The sequence below is a fragment of the Pseudophryne corroboree genome, unplaced genomic scaffold (assembly GCF_028390025.1).
Source record: "Pseudophryne corroboree isolate aPseCor3 unplaced genomic scaffold, aPseCor3.hap2 scaffold_294, whole genome shotgun sequence".
Taxonomy (NCBI): domain Eukaryota; kingdom Metazoa; phylum Chordata; class Amphibia; order Anura; family Myobatrachidae; genus Pseudophryne; species Pseudophryne corroboree.
The window spans coordinates 282,630-300,060 of record NW_026969607.1 but is presented as its reverse complement, the minus strand read 5'-3'; the positions used below and the strand labels follow the sequence as shown (position 1 = coordinate 300,060).

At 47.6% G+C, this 17,431-nt stretch overlaps 12 non-coding genes and 4 pseudogenes across 12 annotated transcripts; 15 read left to right on the top strand and 1 right to left on the bottom strand.

Annotated features, from left to right (window-relative positions):
* Positions 1-2,948: 2,948 nt before the first annotated feature.
* Positions 2,949-3,127, bottom strand: LOC135015414 (U1 spliceosomal RNA; annotated as a pseudogene).
* A 3,771-nt stretch (positions 3,128-6,898) lies between these two features.
* On the top strand, positions 6,899-7,061 carry LOC135015234 (U1 spliceosomal RNA). Its single transcript, XR_010213576.1, has one exon. It is a non-coding gene; the product is annotated as a U1 spliceosomal RNA (small nuclear RNA).
* Positions 7,062-7,732: 671 nt separating this feature from the next.
* Positions 7,733-7,896, top strand: LOC135015108 (U1 spliceosomal RNA). Its single transcript, XR_010213457.1, has one exon. It is a non-coding gene; the product is annotated as a U1 spliceosomal RNA (small nuclear RNA).
* Positions 7,897-8,048: 152 nt separating this feature from the next.
* On the top strand, positions 8,049-8,212 carry LOC135015391 (U1 spliceosomal RNA). The gene has a single exon (XR_010213665.1). It is a non-coding gene; the product is annotated as a U1 spliceosomal RNA (small nuclear RNA).
* A 2,424-nt stretch (positions 8,213-10,636) lies between these two features.
* On the top strand, positions 10,637-10,800 carry LOC135015225 (U1 spliceosomal RNA). Its single transcript, XR_010213570.1, has one exon. It is a non-coding gene; the product is annotated as a U1 spliceosomal RNA (small nuclear RNA).
* Positions 10,801-10,952: 152 nt separating this feature from the next.
* LOC135015312 (U1 spliceosomal RNA) lies at positions 10,953-11,088 on the top strand (annotated as a pseudogene).
* A 698-nt stretch (positions 11,089-11,786) lies between these two features.
* LOC135015076 (U1 spliceosomal RNA) lies at positions 11,787-11,950 on the top strand. The gene has a single exon (XR_010213425.1). It is a non-coding gene; the product is annotated as a U1 spliceosomal RNA (small nuclear RNA).
* Positions 11,951-12,102: 152 nt separating this feature from the next.
* Positions 12,103-12,265, top strand: LOC135015171 (U1 spliceosomal RNA). The gene has a single exon (XR_010213519.1). It is a non-coding gene; the product is annotated as a U1 spliceosomal RNA (small nuclear RNA).
* A 674-nt stretch (positions 12,266-12,939) lies between these two features.
* LOC135015007 (U1 spliceosomal RNA) lies at positions 12,940-13,103 on the top strand. Its single transcript, XR_010213357.1, has one exon. It is a non-coding gene; the product is annotated as a U1 spliceosomal RNA (small nuclear RNA).
* A 152-nt stretch (positions 13,104-13,255) lies between these two features.
* LOC135015186 (U1 spliceosomal RNA) lies at positions 13,256-13,418 on the top strand. The gene has a single exon (XR_010213534.1). It is a non-coding gene; the product is annotated as a U1 spliceosomal RNA (small nuclear RNA).
* A 672-nt stretch (positions 13,419-14,090) lies between these two features.
* LOC135015213 (U1 spliceosomal RNA) lies at positions 14,091-14,254 on the top strand. Its single transcript, XR_010213559.1, has one exon. It is a non-coding gene; the product is annotated as a U1 spliceosomal RNA (small nuclear RNA).
* A 152-nt stretch (positions 14,255-14,406) lies between these two features.
* Positions 14,407-14,542, top strand: LOC135015317 (U1 spliceosomal RNA; annotated as a pseudogene).
* A 701-nt stretch (positions 14,543-15,243) lies between these two features.
* Positions 15,244-15,407, top strand: LOC135015109 (U1 spliceosomal RNA). Its single transcript, XR_010213458.1, has one exon. It is a non-coding gene; the product is annotated as a U1 spliceosomal RNA (small nuclear RNA).
* A 152-nt stretch (positions 15,408-15,559) lies between these two features.
* On the top strand, positions 15,560-15,722 carry LOC135015305 (U1 spliceosomal RNA). Its single transcript, XR_010213623.1, has one exon. It is a non-coding gene; the product is annotated as a U1 spliceosomal RNA (small nuclear RNA).
* Positions 15,723-16,396: 674 nt separating this feature from the next.
* On the top strand, positions 16,397-16,560 carry LOC135015039 (U1 spliceosomal RNA). The gene has a single exon (XR_010213389.1). It is a non-coding gene; the product is annotated as a U1 spliceosomal RNA (small nuclear RNA).
* Positions 16,561-16,712: 152 nt separating this feature from the next.
* On the top strand, positions 16,713-16,854 carry LOC135015274 (U1 spliceosomal RNA; annotated as a pseudogene).
* Positions 16,855-17,431: the final 577 nt, after the last annotated feature.

Sequence of the window (17,431 nt, the reverse complement as noted above, 5' to 3'; positions counted from 1 at the left end):
CAAAAACTCTCCAGATTATTGACTTTTTAAAGTTTTTCTAGGAAACGTTCTAGATGAATGCTTATTAGCCTTTGTCAGTATGTATGTTTGTAAAGTGTCTCTGTGGCGCAATCTGTTAGTGTGTTTGGTTATTAATCACAGGGTTGGTGGTTCAATCCCACCCAGGGATGTAATTGACCTTGTTATCAGATTTTGGTGATCTTTAAGTAGACAAGTCAAAATTTCAAACCCCCTTCTTATGGTGTAGGGTACCTGGCCTACTCTGATGTAATCAGAGTTAGATTTGAATCAGTGATTTTATAAAAAAAAACAGCTAGGAAGCACAATTTAGCAGTGGGTTGCAGAGAAAAAGAAATATGCTGGCAGAAAAATCCAATTGAGTGATTAAACAGCTCTTCATTTTCTGGCTTTATTTTTATGCTAACGAATTTGTTCTCTGAAAAGTGTCCACAAAGCCAAGTATCTGATTAACATATTTGTAGGGATGGTTTTTCACCTATTACTAAATTAAACTTGCTTCATTGGAAAGGCAGCAAGATGCATCCTCATTTCAATATCTACTGAAATAATACAGGTTGACACCAGGAAACATTAATGCCACTGCATCCTTGCTGCTTTCTCATGTGGAAGTCTGTTTAATGTGAAAACAAGGTGATATCTAATTAGCACACAGGTAAGGAATTAAGAAAATCTTTATTTAAGGGTGAAGATGTTTCTCACAAAATCGTTGCCCCAATGCATCATTGAAATTCAAGCTGGAAAGATGATTTTAATATATCACTTGTACATTTTGTATTGCTCTTCTGGTGACAATGTAGTTTGTTTTTGTCAATTACCATTTTAATAATCGGGTAAAGAAAATTAATTGGATTTTTGAAAGAAAACAATACTGTCAATATACTATTAAAACAAATTAAAATGGTAAAAGTTATTGTACTTTAAGTAAAAATAAAAGCTAAAATATCAATCCCAGTTTTGGATTACTTTAATGAACAAAAAAAAAATGCATATAGCAAAGGATAGTTTCAATCTGCCTACCTCTGGGTTATGGGCCCAGCATGCTTCCATTGCAGTACTCTGCTGCACATGTAAGTGCAAGAGATCCTGAAGCACTCACTCATCATGCGAAAGTACCAATGTGTTTCTTCATTGGTTGCTGGAAGAAACATCTTACAAAAACTCTCCAGATTATTGACTTTTTAAAGTTTTTCTAGGAAACGTTCTAGATGAATGCTTATTAGTCTTTGTCAGTATGTACTATTCGCAAAGTGTCTCTGTGGCGCAATCGGTTAGTGTGTTCAGCTATTAATCAAAAGGTTGGTGGTTCAATCCCATCCAGGGACGTAATTGACCTTGTGATCAGATTTTGGTAATATTTAAGTAGACAAGTCAAAATTGCAAACCCCCTCTTATGGTGTAGGGTACCTGGCCTTCTCTGATGTAATCAGAGTTAGATTTGATTAAGTGATTTTATAAAAAAACAGCTAGGAAGCACAATTTAGCAGTGGGTTGCAGAGAAAAAGAAAAATGCTGGCAGAAAAATCCAATTGAGTGATTAAACAGCTCTTCATTTTCTGGCTTTATTTTTATGATTACAAATTTGTTCTCTGAAAAGTGTCCACAAAGCTAAGTATCTGATTAACATCTTTGTAGGGATGGTTTTTCACCTATTACTAAATTAAACTTGCTTCATTGGAAAGGCAGCAAGATGCATCCTCATTTCAATATCTACGGAAATAATACAGGTTGACACCAGGAAACATTAACGCCACTGCATCTTTGCTGTTTTCTCATGTGGAAGTCTGTTTAATGTGAAAACAAGGTGATATCTAATTAGCACACAGGTAAGGAATTAAGAAAATCTTTATTTAAGGGTGAAGATGTTTCTCACAAAATCGTTGCCCCAATGCATCATTGAAATTCAAGCTGGAAAGATGATTTTAATATATCACTTGTACATTTTGTATTGCTCTTCTGGTGACAATGTAGTTTGTTTTTGTCAATTACCATTTTAATAATCGGGTAAAGAAAATTAATTGGATTTTTGAAAGAAAACAACACTGTCAATATACTATTAAAACAAATAAAAATGGTAAAAGTTATTGTACTTTAAGTAAAAATAAAAGCTAAAATATCAATCCCAGTTTTGGATTACTTTAATGAACAAAAAAAAAAAGCATATAGCAAAGGATAGTTTCAATCTGCCTACCTCTGGGTTATGGGCCCAGCATGCTTCCATTGCAGTACTCTGCTGCACATGTAAGTGCAAGAGATCCTGAAGCACTCACTCATCATGGGAAAGTACCAATGTGTTTCTTCATTGGTTGCTGGAAGAAACATCTTACAAAAACTCTCCAGATTATTGACTTTTTAAAGTTTTTCTAGGAAACGTTCTAGATGAATGCTTATTAGTCTTTGTCAGTATGTAGTTTTTGCAAAGTGTCTCTGTGGCGCAATCGGTTAGTGTGTTCAGCTATTAATCAAAAGGTTGGTGGTTCAATCCCATCCAGGGACGTAATTGACCTTGTTATCAGATTTTGGTGATCTTTAAGTAGACAAGTCAAAATTTCAAACCCCCTGTTATGGTGTAGGGTACCTGGCCTTCTCTGATGTAATCAGAGTTAGATTTGATTCAGTGATTTTATAAAAACAGCTAGGAAGCACAATTTAGCAGTGGGTTGCAGAGAAAAAGAAATATGCTGGCAGAAAAATCCAATTGAGTGATTAAACAGCTCTTCATTTTCTGGCTTTATTTTTATGCTAACAAATTTGTGCTCTGAAAAGTGTCCACAAAGCCAAGTATCTGATTAACACCTTTGTAAGGATGGTTTTTCACCTATTATTAAATTAAACTTGCTTCATTGGAAAGGCAGCAAGTGATGTCATCCAAGCAGTGGGTCAAAGTTGGCTTCAAACCTCGTCTGCTTATGAAAAGAGAAAAGGGGTATGCAGGGCATGGCGGCCTTTTGCGGTGCTTGGATGACCCCTAGTTCGCATTAAATAATGCAGTCGAGTTTCCCACATTTGGGGAAATCACAGGGGTCAGCATACCCAGAATGCAATGAATGAACCGCACCCTGGGAGAACAGTCTTCATGACCATGGTATCTCCTATGCAAAATAAGTATGATTTGGGATAGGGCTGGGGAGGGCCGCAGCTCAGGCACATCTCTGTCAAGTAAAGGAGATTCAACTGAGGCAGCACAAGGGAACTCTCATCTGGGGACAACAACTGCAGGGAGAACACATATTTTCAGATGAACATGGGAGGGCAGAAGGCTGCCTAATACTGAAGCACCCTCAAACAACAAACCAAATGCAACAACTAGTGCAAGCATTCCTGGGGGAAGGCCTGCAGCAGATGGATTTGCATATGGCGATGTCATCCAAGCAGTGGGTCAAAGTTGGCTTCAACCCTCGTCTGCATATGAAAAGAGAAAAGGGGCGTGCAGGGCATGGCGGCCTTTTGCGGCACTTGGATGACCCCTAGTTCGCATTAAACACCTCCACCCTCCGTCGGTGTGGGGCTCATGTTGGCTATGCCCCAGCCCCTGAAGGATTCAAGCTGATTTCTTGCAGCAGCTGGGCACTGTAACAGCTCCAGAGCTGCTCTGTAAGGCAAGTAAAAGGGTGTGGGCCCTGCAGCACTACCTGTAGTTCGCATTGTGCGAGACCCCTAGTTCGCATTAAACACCCCCACCCTCCTTCGGTGTGGGGCTCATGTTGGCCATGCCCCAGCCCCTGAAGCATTCACGCTGATTTCTTGCAGCAGCTGGGCACTGTAACAGCTCAAGAGCTGCTCTGTAAGGCAAGTAAAAGGGTGTGGGCCCTGCAGCACTACCTGTAGTTTGCATTGTGCATTGGAAGGCACAAAGTAAGCAGACGGGAGGAGAAGTCAGGATAGTGCACAAGGGTATAGACGGGAGGGGCTCAAGAAAAAAGAAGTGGAAACAGACAGCAAACTAGGCTTCCAATGCACAATGCAAACTACAGGTAGTGCTGCAGGGCCCACACCCTTTTACTTGCCTTACAGAGCAGCTCTGGAGCTGTTTAATCACTCAATTGGATTTTTCTGCCAGCATAATTTTTCTCTTACGTCCTAGAGGATGCTGGGGACTCCGTAAGGACCATGGGGGATAGACGGGCTCCGCAGGAGACATGGGCACTTTAAGAAAGACTTTAGATCTGGGTGTGCACTGGCTCCTCCCTTTATGCCCCTCCTCCAGACCTCAGTTTACTACTGTGCCCAGAGGAGACTGGGTGCTTTTCAGGGAGCTCTCCTGAGTTTCCTGACAGAAAGTATATTTGTTAGATTTTTTTATTTTCAGGGAGCCTGCTGGCAACAGACTCCCTGCATCGAGGGGCGGAGGGGAGAGATGCACACCTACTTCTGTGAGTTGATAGGCTCTGCTTCTTAGGCTACTGTACAGCATTAGCTCCAGAGGGATCGGTACGCAGGTCTCACCCTCGCCGTCCGTCCCAGAGCCGCGCCGCCGTCCCCCTCGCAGAGCCGGAAGATAGAAGCCGGGTGAGTATGAGAAGAAAAGAAGACTTCAGAGGCGGCGGAAGACTTCATGATCTTCACTGAGGTAACGCACAGCAGTAAAGCTGTGCTCCATTGCTCCAATACACCTCACACACGGCAGTCAGTGTAAGGGTGAAGGGCGCAGGGGGGACGCCCTGGGCAGCAATATAGACCTCTCTTTGGCAAAATAAATATATATGCAGCTAGGCACTGTATATATATATAAGAGCCCCCGCCATTTTTTTACTATATTTGAGCGGGACAGAAGCCCATCGCTGAGGGGGTGGGGCTTCTCCCTCAGCACTCACCAGCGCCATTTTCTCCACAGCACCGCTGAGGGGAAGCTCCACGGACTCTCCCCTGCTTATACCACGGTAGAAAGAGGGTCTTAAAGAAGAGGGGGGCACATAATTAGGCGCATATATATATGGAAATACAGCGCTACTGGGTAAACATAAAATTATTGTGTTTTTTTCCTGGGTCATATAGCGCTGGGGTGTGTGCTGGCATACTCTCTCTCTCTGTCTCTCCAAAGGGCCTTGTTGGGGAACTGTCCTCAGATAAGAGGATTCCCTGAGTGTATGGTGTGTCGGTACACGTGTGTCGACATGTCTGAGGTAGAAGGCTCTCCTAGAGAGGAGCAGGAGCAAATTAATGTGGTGTCTCCATCGACAACGCCGACACCTGACTGGATGGATATGTGGAATGTTTTAAGTGCTAATGTAAACTTATTACACAAGAGATTAGACAAAGCTGAAGCTAGGGAACAGTCAGGGAGTCAACCCATGCCAGTCCCTATGTCGCAGGGACCTTCGGGGTCTCAAAAGCGCCCACTATCCCAAATAGTTGACACAGATACCGACACAGATTCTGACTCCAGTGTCGACTACGATGATGCAAAGTTACAGCCAAAATTGGCTAAATGTATTCGATATATGATTATTGCAATAAAAGATGTTTTGCACATCACAGAGTCCCCTGTCCCTGACACGAGGGTACACATGTATAAGGGAAAGAAACCTGAGATAACCTTTCCCCCCTCACATGAGTTGAACGAATTATGTGAAAAAGCTTGGGAATCTCCAGACAAAAAGCTGCAGATTCCCAAAAGGATTCTTATGGCGTATCCTTTCCCGCCAATGGACAGGATACGGTGGGAATCCTCCCCTAGGGTGGATAAAGCATTGACACGCTTATCCAAAAAGGTAGCGCTGCCATCCCAGGATACGGCTACCATCAGGGACCCTGCTGACCGCAAGCAGGAGGTTACCCTAAAGTCCATTTACACACATTCTGGTACCTTACTCAGACCGGCAATTGCGTCGGCCGGGGTTGTAGCGCGGTGGCAGCATGGACAGATACCTTATCAGCAGAGATTGAGACCCTAGATAAGGATGCTATGTTATTGACCATAGGGCATATAAAAGATGCTGTCCTATATATGAGAGATGCTCAAAGTGACATTAGTCTACTGGGTTCTAGAATAAACGCTATGTCGATTTCTGCTAGACGAGTCCTATGGACCCGGCAATGGACAGGTGATGCCGACTCAAAAAGGCATATGGAGGTTTTACCTTACAGGGGTGAGGAATTGTTTGGGGAAGGTCTCTCGGACCTAGTCTCCACAGCTACAGCTGGTAAATCAAATTTTTTGCCTTATATTCCCTCACAGCCTAAGAAAGCACCACATTATCAAATGCAGTCCTTTCGATCACAGAGAAACAAGAAAGTACGAGGTGCGTCCTTTCTTGCCAGAGGTAAGGGCAGAGGGAAGAAGCTGCACAACACAGCTAGTTCCCAGGAACCGAAGTCCTCCCCGGCCTCTACAAAATCCACCGCATGACGCTGGGGCTCCGCTAAAGGAGTCCGCCCAGTTGGGGGCACGTCTTCGAGTTTTCAGCCACATCTGGGTTCATTCGCAGGTGGATCCCTAGGCAATAGAAATTGTTTCTCAGGGTTACAAGCTGAAATTCGAAGAGGTGCCTCCTCGCCGGTTTTTCAAATCGGCCCTACCATCTTCTCCCCAGGAAAGGGAGATAGTGTTAAATGCAATTCACAAATTGTATCTTCAACATATGCAGATGAGGGTTCCAGCCAACTTTGGCCCACTGCTTGGATGACATCACCGTATGCAAATCCGTCTTCTGCAGACCTTCTCCCAGGAATGCTTGTACTAGTTGTTGCATTTGGTTTGTTGTTTGGGCGTGCTTCAGTATTAGGCAGCCTTCTGCCCTCCCATGTTCATCTGAAAATATGTGTTCTCCCGGCAGTTGTTGTCCCCAGATGAGAGTTCCCTTGTGCTGCCTCAGTTGAATCTCCTTTACTTGACAGAGATGTGCCTGAGCAGCGGCCCTCCCCAGCCCTATCTCAAATCATACTTATTTTGCATAGGAGATACCATGGTCATAAAGATTGTTCTCCCAGGGCAAGGCTCACCCATTGCACTCTGGGTGTGCTGCTCCTGCGATTTCCCCAAATGTGGGAAACTTGACTGCATAATTTGTGTTTCCCCTGGTCGGCTCTCGTATAATTCAGATCTCTTTGTCTCAGGTCTCTCTCCAGCCTAGTTTGCTGTCTGTTTCCACTTCTGTTTTCTTGAGCCGCTCCCTTCTATGCCCTTGCGCACTATCCTGACTTCTCCCGTCTGCTTACTTTGTGCCTTCCAACGCACAATGCGAACTACAGGTAGTGCTGCAGGGCCCACACTCTTTTACTTGCCGTACAGAGCAGCTCTGGAGCTGTTACAGTGCCCAGCTGCTGCATGAAATCAGCTTGAATGCTTCAGGGGCTGGGGCATAGCCAACATGAGCCCCACACCGAAGGAGGGTGGAGGTATTTAATGCGAACTAGGGGTCATCCAAGCACCGCAAAAGGCCGCCATGCCCTGCATAACCCTTTTCTCTTTTCATATGCAGATGAGGGTTCCAGCCAACTTTGGCCCACTGCTTGGATGACATCACCGTATGCAAATCCGTCTTCTGCAGACCTTCTCCCAGGAATGCTTTTAAGAGTTGTTACATTTGGTTTGTTGTTTGGGGGTGCTTCAGTATTAGGCAGCCTTCTGCCCTCCCATGTTCATCTGAAAATATGTGTTCTCCCTGCAGTTGTTGTCCCCAGATGAGAGTTCCCTTGTGCTGCCTCAGTTGAATCTCCTTTACTTGACAGAGATGTGCCTGAGCAGCGGCCCTCCCCAGCCCTATCCCAAATCATACTTATTTTGCATAGGAGATACCATGGTCATGAAGATTGTTCTCCCAGGGTGAGGTTCATTCATTGCATTCTGGGTATGCTGACCCCTGTGATTTCCCCAAATGTGGGAAACTCGACTGCATTATTTGTGGTAGTGGGGGACTGTGTTTGTGCTTTCCTCTGGTCAGCTCTGGTAAAAGTCAGATTTCTTTGTCTCATATCTTCCTCTAGCCTTGTTCTTTTTTCGAGAGTTTCCTTGTGCTGCCTCAGTTGGATCTCCTTCACTTGACAGGGGGGTGCCCGAGCAGCGACCCTCCCCAGCTCAAGCCCAACTCCTACTTACCTGCCAAGTGAGATACTATGATCAGGAAGGTGCTTCTACCAGGGCAAGGCTCACCCATTGCACTCTGGGTGTGCTGCTCCTACGATTTCCCCAAATGTGGGACACTTGACTGCATAATTTGTGTTTCCTCTGGTCTGCTACTCGTATAATTCAGATCTCTTTGTCTCAGGTCTCTCTCCAGCCTAGTTTGCTGTCTGTTTCCACTTCTCTTTTCTTGAGCCCCTGCCTTCTATGCCCTTGTGCACTCTCCTGACTTCTCCTGTCTGCTTACTTTGTGCCTTCCAACGCACAATGCAAACTACAGGTAGTGCTGCAGGGCCAACACCCTTTTACTTGCCTTACAGAGCAGCTCTGGAGCTGTTACAGTGCCCAGCTGCTGCAAGAAATCAGCTTGAATGCTTCAGGGGCTGGGGCATAGCCAACATGAGCAGCAAGATGCAGCACTGGACTATTAGTAATGTACTGTTGTATGCTGAGCACCACAATGCAGCACAAGACAATGAGCAGTGATACTGAGCACTGATGAGGATACTACTGAGAACTGACACTGAGCAGGAGAGACACACTACTAGTATTACTGAGCAGCAATAAGTAACCACTGATACTGGGCACTGATATTGAGATTTCCACTGAGAGAACATAGCCACGTCCTCTCCGCTCTCTCTTCAATGCACGAGTAAAAATGGCGGCAACGCGCAGCTCTTTATATGGAATCCGAATCTCGCGAGAATCCGACAGCGGGATGATGACATTTTCCCTTGTTCAGGTTTTCCGAGTCAGGCGGGAACAACCGAGCCTGCCTCGGACCAGTGTAAACCACGTGGAGTTCGTCGGGAATTCGGTTCTCGGAGAACCGAACCCGCTCCTCTATATATACTATATTACTATGTTACTGTAGTATACAGAACACCACAATGCAATGAGCAGTGATAGTGAGCACTGATGAGGATACTAGAACTGACACTGAGCAGCAAGATGCAGCACTGGACTATTAGTAATGTACTGTAGTATGCTGAGCACCACAATGCAGCACAAGACAATGAGCAGTGATACTGAGCACTGATGAGGATACTACTGAGAACTGACACTGAGCAGGAGAGACACACTACTAGTATTACTGAGCAGCAATAAGTAACCACTGATACTGAGCACTGATATTGAGATTTCCACTGAGAGAACATAGCCACGTCCTCTCCGCTCTCTCTTCAATGCACGAGTAAAAATGGCAGCAACGCGCAGCTCTTTATATGGAATCCGAATCTCGCAAGAATCCGACAGCGGGATGATGACATTTTCCCTTGTTCAGGTTTTCCGAGTCAGGCGGGAACAACCGAGCCTGCCTCGGACCAGTGTAAACCACGTGGAGTTCGTGGGGAATTCGGTTCTCGGAGAACCGAACCCGCTCCTCTCTACCTTATACCCATCATTTTTTTTATTTTCAATCTAAGCCCCTGCAGTTTTCTGTAAGCATCTGCTTCGCTATGATGATCAACAAGTCACAAGGGCAAACACTCAGGGCTTGAGGCGTAGATCTTAGGACCAGCTGCTACAAGCATGGCAGAGGTGTCACTATCACTGGTGACACCCAGAGAGGTGGCGAGGGAGATTGTAATGCAGTGCGCGCAGATAAACAGCGCAATGGTAAAAAGGAGGCATGGTTTCATAGGTAGGGGCGTGGCCTGGTGGCCTGAATCTTCATTTTGTTGCTCCGGGTGTCCCGGTGGTTGGGGGCTGCACCCGGGGACTAGTGTGTGAGCTGTGCTGGCTCCTGCACAGTGACAGGGCATGGCCACCCAGCATGACGCCTCCCTTCTTGACCATGCTGTAATTGCAGTCGCACTGCAGTTCAGCGTGATCATAAAAAATGGTGTAGGCTCCTGCTGGTGCAGGCTGTAGAGAAAAGCTGCTGTGACCACGCCCCCTGTGTCTCCTCCGTTGCAGACCCCATTTTGAAGCCTTGCCCCCGGACTAAGAGAAAAGTATGCCCTTGCGCACTATCCTGACTTCTCCTCCCGTCTGCTTAATTTGTGCCTTCCAACGCACAATGCGAACAACAGGTGGTGCTGCAGGGCCCACACCCTTTTACTTGCCTTACAGAACAGCTCTGGAGCTGTTACAGTGCCCAGCTGCTGCAAGAAATCAGCTTGAATGCTTCAGGGGATGGGGCATGGCCAACATGAGCCCCACACCAAAGGAGGGTGGGGGTGTTTAATGCAAACTAGGGGTCATCCAAGCACTGCAAAAGGCCGCCATGCCCTGCATGCCCCTTTTCTCTTTTCATATGCAGATGAGGGTTCCAGTCAACTTTGGCCCACTGCTTGGATAACATCACCGTATGCAAATCCGTCTGCTGCAGACCTTCCCCCAGGAGTGCTTGTACTAGTTGTTGCATATGGTTTGATATTGGATGGTGCTTCAGTATTAGGCAGCCTTCCGCCCTCCCATGTTCATCTGAAAAGATGTGGTCTCCCTGCAGTTGTTGTCCCCAGATGAGAGTTCCCTTGTGCTGCCTCAGTTGAATCTCCTTTACTTGACAGAGATGTGCCTGAGCAGCGGCCCTCACCAGCCCTATCCCAAATCATACTTATTTTGCATAGGAGATACCATGGTCATGAAGATTGTTCTCCCAGGGTGAGGTTCATTCATTGCATTCTGGGTATGCTGACCCCTGTGATTTTCCCAAATGTGGGAAACTCGACTGCATTATTTGTGGTAGTGGGGGACTGTGTTTGTGCTTTCCTCTGGTCAGCTCTGGTAAAAGTCAGATTTCTTTGTCTCAGATCTTCCTCTAGCCTTGTTCTTCTTTCGAGAGTTCCCTGGTGCTGCCTCAGTTGGATCTCCTTCACTTCACTGGGGGGAACCCGAGCAGCGACCCTCCCCAGCTCTAGCCCAACTCCTACTTACCTGCCAGGTGAGATACTATGATCATGAAGGTGCTTCTCCCAGGGCAAGGCTCAACCATTGCACTCTGGGTGTGCTGCTCCTGCGATTTCCCCAAATGTGGGAAACTTGACTGTATAATTTGTGTTTCCCCTCGTCGGCTCTCGTATAATTCAGATCTCTTTGTCTCAGGTCTCTCTCCAGCCTAGTTTGCTGTCTGTTTACACTTCTCTTTTCTTGAGCCGCTCCCTTCTATGCCCTTGCGCACTATCCTGACTTCTCCCGTCTGCTTACTTCGTGCCTTCCAACGCACAATGCGAACTACAGGTAGTGCTGCAGGGCCCACACCCTTTTACTTGCCTTACAGAGTAGCTCTGGAGCAGTTACAGTGCCCAGCTGCTGCAAGAAATCAGCTTGAATGCTTCAGGGGCTGGGGCATAGCCAACATGAGCCCCACACCGAAGGAGGGTGGAGGTGTGTAATGCGAACTAGGGGTCATCCAAGCGCTGCAAAAGGCCGCCATGCCCTGCACGCCCCTTTTCTCTTTTCATATGCAGACGAGGGTTGAAGCCAACTTTGACCCACTGCTTGGATGACATCACCATATGCAAATCCATCTGCTGCAGGCCTTCCCCCAGGAATGCTTGCACTAGTTGTTGCATTTGGTTTGTTGTTTGGGGGTGCTTCAGCATTAGGCAGCCTTCTGCCCTCACATGTTCATCTGAAAATATGTGTTCTCCCTGCAGTTGTTGTCCCCAGATGAGAGTTCCCTTGTGCTGCCTCAGTTGAATCTCCTTTACTTGACAGAGATGTGCCTGAGCAGCGGCCCTCCCCAGCCCTATCCCAAATCATACTTATTTTGCATAGGCGATACCATGGTCATGAAGATTTTTCTCCCAGGGTGAGGTTCATTCATTGCATTCTGGGTATGCTGACCCCTGTGATTTCCCCAAATGTGGGAAACTCGACTGCATTATTTGTGGTAGTGGGGGACTGTGTTTGTGCTTTCCTCTGGTCAGCTCTGGAAAAAGTCAGATTTCTTTGTCTCAGATCTTCCTCTAGCCTTGTTCTTCTTTCGAGAGTTCCCTTGTGCTGCCTCAGTTGGATCTCTTTCACTTGACAGGGGGGTGCCCGAACAGCGACCCTCCCCAGCTCTAGCCCAACTCCTACTTACCTGCCAGGTGAGATACTATGATCATGAAGGTGCTTCTCCCAGGGCAAGGCTCACCCATTGCACTCTGGGTGTGCTGCCCCTGCGATTTCCCCAAATGTGGGAAACTTGACTGCATAATTTGTGTTTCCCCTGGTCGGCTCTCGTATAATTCAGATCTCTTTGTCTCAGGTCTCTCTCCAGCCTAGTTTGCTGTCTGTTTCCACTTCTCTTTTCTTCAGCCGCTCCCTTCTATACCCTTGTGCACTATCCTGACTTCTCCTCCCGTCTGCTTACTTTGTGCCTTCCAATGCACAATGCAAACTACAGGTAGTGCTGCAGGGCCCACACCCTTTTACTTGCCTTACAGAGCAGCTCTGGAGCTGTTACAGTGCCCAGCTGCTGCAAGAAATCAGCTTGAATGCTTCAGGGGATGGGGCATGGCCAACATGAGCCCCACACCAAAGGAGGGTGGAGGTGTTTAATGCGAACTAGGGGTCATCCAAGCACCGCAAAAGGCCGCCATGCCCTGCACGCCCCTTTTCTCTTTTCATATGCAGATGAGGGTTGAAGCCAACTTTGACCCACTGCTTGGATGACATCACCGTATGCAAATCCGTCTTCTGCAGAACTTCCCCCAGGAATGCTTGCACTAGTTGTTGCATTTGGTTTGATGTTTGGGGGTGCTTCAGTATTAGGCAGCCTTCTGCCCTCCCATGTTCATCTGAAAATATGTGTTCTCCCTGCAGTTGTTGTCCCCAGATGAGAGTTCCCTTGTGTTGCCTCAGTTGAATCTCCTTTACTTGACAGAGATGTGCATGAGCAGCGGCCCTCCCCAGCCCTATTCCAAATCATACTTATTTTGCATAGGAGATACCATGGTCATGAAGATTGTTCTCCCAGGGTGAGGTTCATTCATTGCATTTTGGGTATGCTGACCCCTGTGATTTCCCCAAATGTGGGAAACTTGACTGCATTATTTGTGGTAGTGGGGGACTGTGTTTGTGCTTTCCTCTGGTCAGCTCTGGTAAAAGTCAGATTTCTTTGTCTCAGATTTTCCTCTAGCCTTGTTCTTCTTTCGAGAGTTCCATTGTGCTGCCTCAGTTGGATCTCCTTCACTTTACAGGGGGGTACCCGAGCAGCGACCCTCCCCAGCTCTAGCCCAACTCCTACTTACCTGCCAGGTGAGATACTATGATCATGAAGGTGCTTCTCCCAGGGCAAGGCTCACCCATTGCACTCTGGGTGTGCTGCCCCTGCGATTTCCCCAAATGTGGGAAACTTGACTGCATAATTTGTGTTTCCCCTGGTCGGCTCTCGTATAATTCAGATCTATGTGTCTCAGCTCTCTCCAGCCTAGTTTGCTGTCTGTTTCCACTTCTCTTTTCTTCAGCCGCTCCCTTCTATACCCTTGTGCACTATCCTGACTTCTCCTCCCGTCTGCTTACTTTGTGCCTTCCAATGCACAATGCAATCTACAGGTAGTGCTGCAGGGCCCACACCCTTTTACTTGCCTTACAGAGCAGCTCTAGAGCTGTTACAGTGCCCAGCTGCTGCAAGAAATCAGCTTGAATGCTTCAGGGGATGGGGCATGGCCAACATGAGCCCCACACCAAAGGAGGGGGGAGGTGTTTAATGCGAACTAGGGGTCATCCAAGCACTGCAAAAGGCCGCCATGCCCTGCATGCCCCTTTTCTCTTTTCATATGCAGATGAGGGTTCCAGTCAACTTTGGCCCACTGCTTGGATAACATCACCGTATGCAAATCCGTCTGCTGCAGACCTTCCCCCAGGAGTGCTTGTACTAGTTGTTGCATATGGTTTGATATTTGATGGTGCTTCAGTATTAGGCAGCCTTCCGCCCTCCCATGTTCATCTGAAAAGATGTGGTCTCCCTGCAGATGTTGTCCCCAGATGAGAGTTCACTTGTGCTGCCTCAGTTGAATCTCCTTTACTTGACAGAGATGTGCCTGAGCAGCGGCCCTCACCAGCCCTATCCCAAATCATACTTATTTTGCATAGGAGATACCATGGTCATGAAGATTGTTCTCCCAGGGTGAGGTTCATTCATTGCATTCTGGGTATGCTGACCCCTGTGATTTTCCCAAATGTGGGAAACTCGACTGCATTATTTGTGGTAGTGGGGGACTGTGTTTGTGCTTTCCTCTGGTCAGCTCTGGTTAAAGTCAGATTTCTTTGTCTCAGATCTTCCTCTAGCCTTGATCTTCTTTCGAGAGTTCCCTGGTGCTGCCTCAGTTGGATCTCCTTCACTTCACAGGGGGGAACCCGAGCAGCGACCCTCCCCAGCTCTAGCCCAACTCCTACTTACCTGCCAGGTGAGATACTATGATCATGAAGGTGCTTCTCCCAGGGCAAGGCTCAACCATTGCACTCTGGGTGTGCTGCTCCTGCGATTTCCCCAAATGTGGGAAACTTGACTGCATAATTTGTGTTTCCCCTCGTCGGCTCTCGTATAATTCAGATCTCTTTGTCTCAGGTCTCTCTCCAGCCTAGTTTGCTGTCTGTTTCCACTTCTCTTTTCTTCAGCCGCTCCCTTCTATACCCTTGTGCACTATCCTGACTTCTCCTCCCGTCTGCTTACTTTGTGCCTTCCAATGCACAATGCAAACTACAGGTAGTGCTGCAGGGCCCACACCCTTTTACTTGCCTTACAGAGCAGCTCTGGAGCTGTTACAGTGCCCAGCTGCTGCAAGAAATCAGCTTGAATGCTTCAGGGGCTGGGGCATAGCCAACATGAGCCCCACACCAAAGGAGGGTGGAGGTGTTTAATGCAAACTAGGGGTCAGCCAAGCGCCGCAAAAGGCCACCATGCCCTGCACGCCCCTTTTCTCTTTTCATATGCAGACGAGGGTTGAAGCCAACTTTGACCCACTGCTTGGATGACATCACCATATGCAAATCCGTCTGCTGCAGGCCTTCCCCCAGGAATGCTTACACTAGTAGTTGCATTTGGTTTGTTGTTTGGGGGTGCTTAAGTATTAGGCAGCCTTCTGCCCTCCCATGTTCATCTGAAAATATGTGTTCTCCCTGCAGTTGTTGTCCCCAGATGAGAGTTCCCTTGTGCTGCCTCAGTTGAATCTCCTTAACTTGACAGAGATGTGCCTGAGCAGCGGCCCTCCCCAGCTCTATCCCAAATCATACTTATTTTGCATAGGAGATACCATGGTCATGAAGATTATTCTCCCAGGGTGAGGTTCATTCATTGCATTCTGGGTATGCTGGCCCCTGTGATTTCCCCAAATGTGGGAAACTCGACTGCTTTATTTGTGGTAGTGGGGGACTGTGTTTGTGTTTTCCTCTGGTCAGCTCTGGTAAAAGTCAGATTTCTTTGTTTCAGATCTTCCTCTAGCCTTGTTCTTCTTTCGAGAGTTCCCTTGTGCTGCCTCAGTTGGATCTCCTTCACTTGACAGGGGGGTGCCCAAGCAGAGACCCTCCCCAGCTCTAGCCCAACTCCTACTTACCTGCCAGGTGAGATACTATGATCATGAAGGTGCTTCTCCCAGGGCAAGGCTCACCCATTGCACTCTGGGTGTGCTGCCCCTGCGATTTCCCCAAATGTGGGAAACTTAACTGCATAATTTGTGTTTCCCCTGGTCGGCTCTCGTATAATTCAGATCTCTTTGTCTCAGGTCTCTCTCCAACCTAGTTTGCTGACTGTTTCCACTTCTCTTTTCTTCAGCCGCTCCCTTCTATACCCTTGTGCACTATCCTGACTTCTCCTCCCGTCTGCTTACTTTGTGCCTTCCAATGCACAATGCAAACTACAGGTAGTGCTGCAGGGCCCACACCCTTTTACTTGCCTTACAGAGCAGCTCTGGAGATGTTACAGTGCCCAGCTGCTGCAAGAAATCTGCTTGAATGCTTCAGGGGATGGGGCATGGCCAACATGAGCCCCACACCAAAGGAGGGTGGAGGTGTTTAATGCGAACTAGGGGTCATCCAAGCACCGCAAAAGGCCGCCATGCCCTGCACGCTCCTTTTCTCTTTTCATATGCAGATGAGGGTTGAAGCCAAGTTTGACCCACTGCTTGGATGACATCACTGTATGCAAATCCGTCTTCTGCAGAACTTCCCCCAGGAATGCTTGCACTAGTTGTTGCATTTGGTTTGTTGTTTGGGGGTGCTTCAGTATTAGGCAGCCTTCTGCCCTCCCATGTTCATCTGAAAATATGTGTTCTCCCTGCAGTTGTTGTCCCCAGATGAGAGTTCCCTTGTGCTGCCTCAGTTGAATCTCCTTTACTTGACAGAGATGTGCATGAGCAGCGGCCCTCCCCAGCCCTATTCCAAATCATACTTATTTTGCATAGGAGATACCATGGTCATGAAGATTGTTCTCCCAGGGTGAGGTTCATTCATTGCATTTTGGGTATGCTGACCCCTGTGATTTCCCCAAATGTGGGAAACTCAACTGCATTATTTGTGGTAGTGGGGGACTGTGTTTGTGCTTTCCTCTGGTCAGCTCTAGTAAAAGTCAGATTTCTTTGTCTCAGATTTTCCTCTAGCCTTGTTCTTCTTTCGAGAGTTCCCTTGTGCTGCCTTAGTTGGATCTCCTTCACTTTACAGGGGGGTACCCAAGCAGCGACCCTCCCCAGCTCTAGCCCAACTCCTACTTACCTGCCAGGTGAGATACTATGATCATGAAGGTGCTTCTCCCAGGGCAAGGCTCACCCATTGTACTCTGGGTGTGCTGCTCCTGCGATTTCCCCAAATGTGGGAAACTTGACTGCATAATTTGTGTTTCCCCTGGTCGGCTCTCGTATAATTGAGATCTCTTTGTCTCAGGTCTCTCTCCAGCCTAGTTTGCTGTCTGTTTCCACTTCTCTTTTCTTCAGCCGCTCCCTTCTATACCCTTGTGCACTATCCTGACTTCTCCTCCCGTCTGCTTACTTTGTGCCTTCCAATGCACAATGCAAACTACAGGTAGTGCTGCAGGGCCCACACCCTTTTACTTGCCTTACAGAGCAGCTCTGGAGCTGTTACAGTGCCCAGCTGCTGCAAGAAATCAGCTTGAATGCTTCAGGGGCTGGGGCATAGCCAACATCAGCCCCACACCGAAGGAGGGTGGAGGTGTTTAATGCAAACTAGGGGTCAGTCAAGCGCCGCAAAAGGCCACCATGCCCTGCACGCCCTTTTTCTGTTTTCATATGCAGACGAGGGTTGAAGCCAACTTTGACCCACTGCTTGGATGACATCACCATATGCAAATCCATCTGCGGCAGGCCTTCCCCCAGGAATGCTTGCACTAGTTGTTGCATTTGGTTTGTTGTTTGGGGGTGCTTCAGTATTAGGCTGCCTTCTGCTGCACCCTGCTTTGGTGTGGGGCTC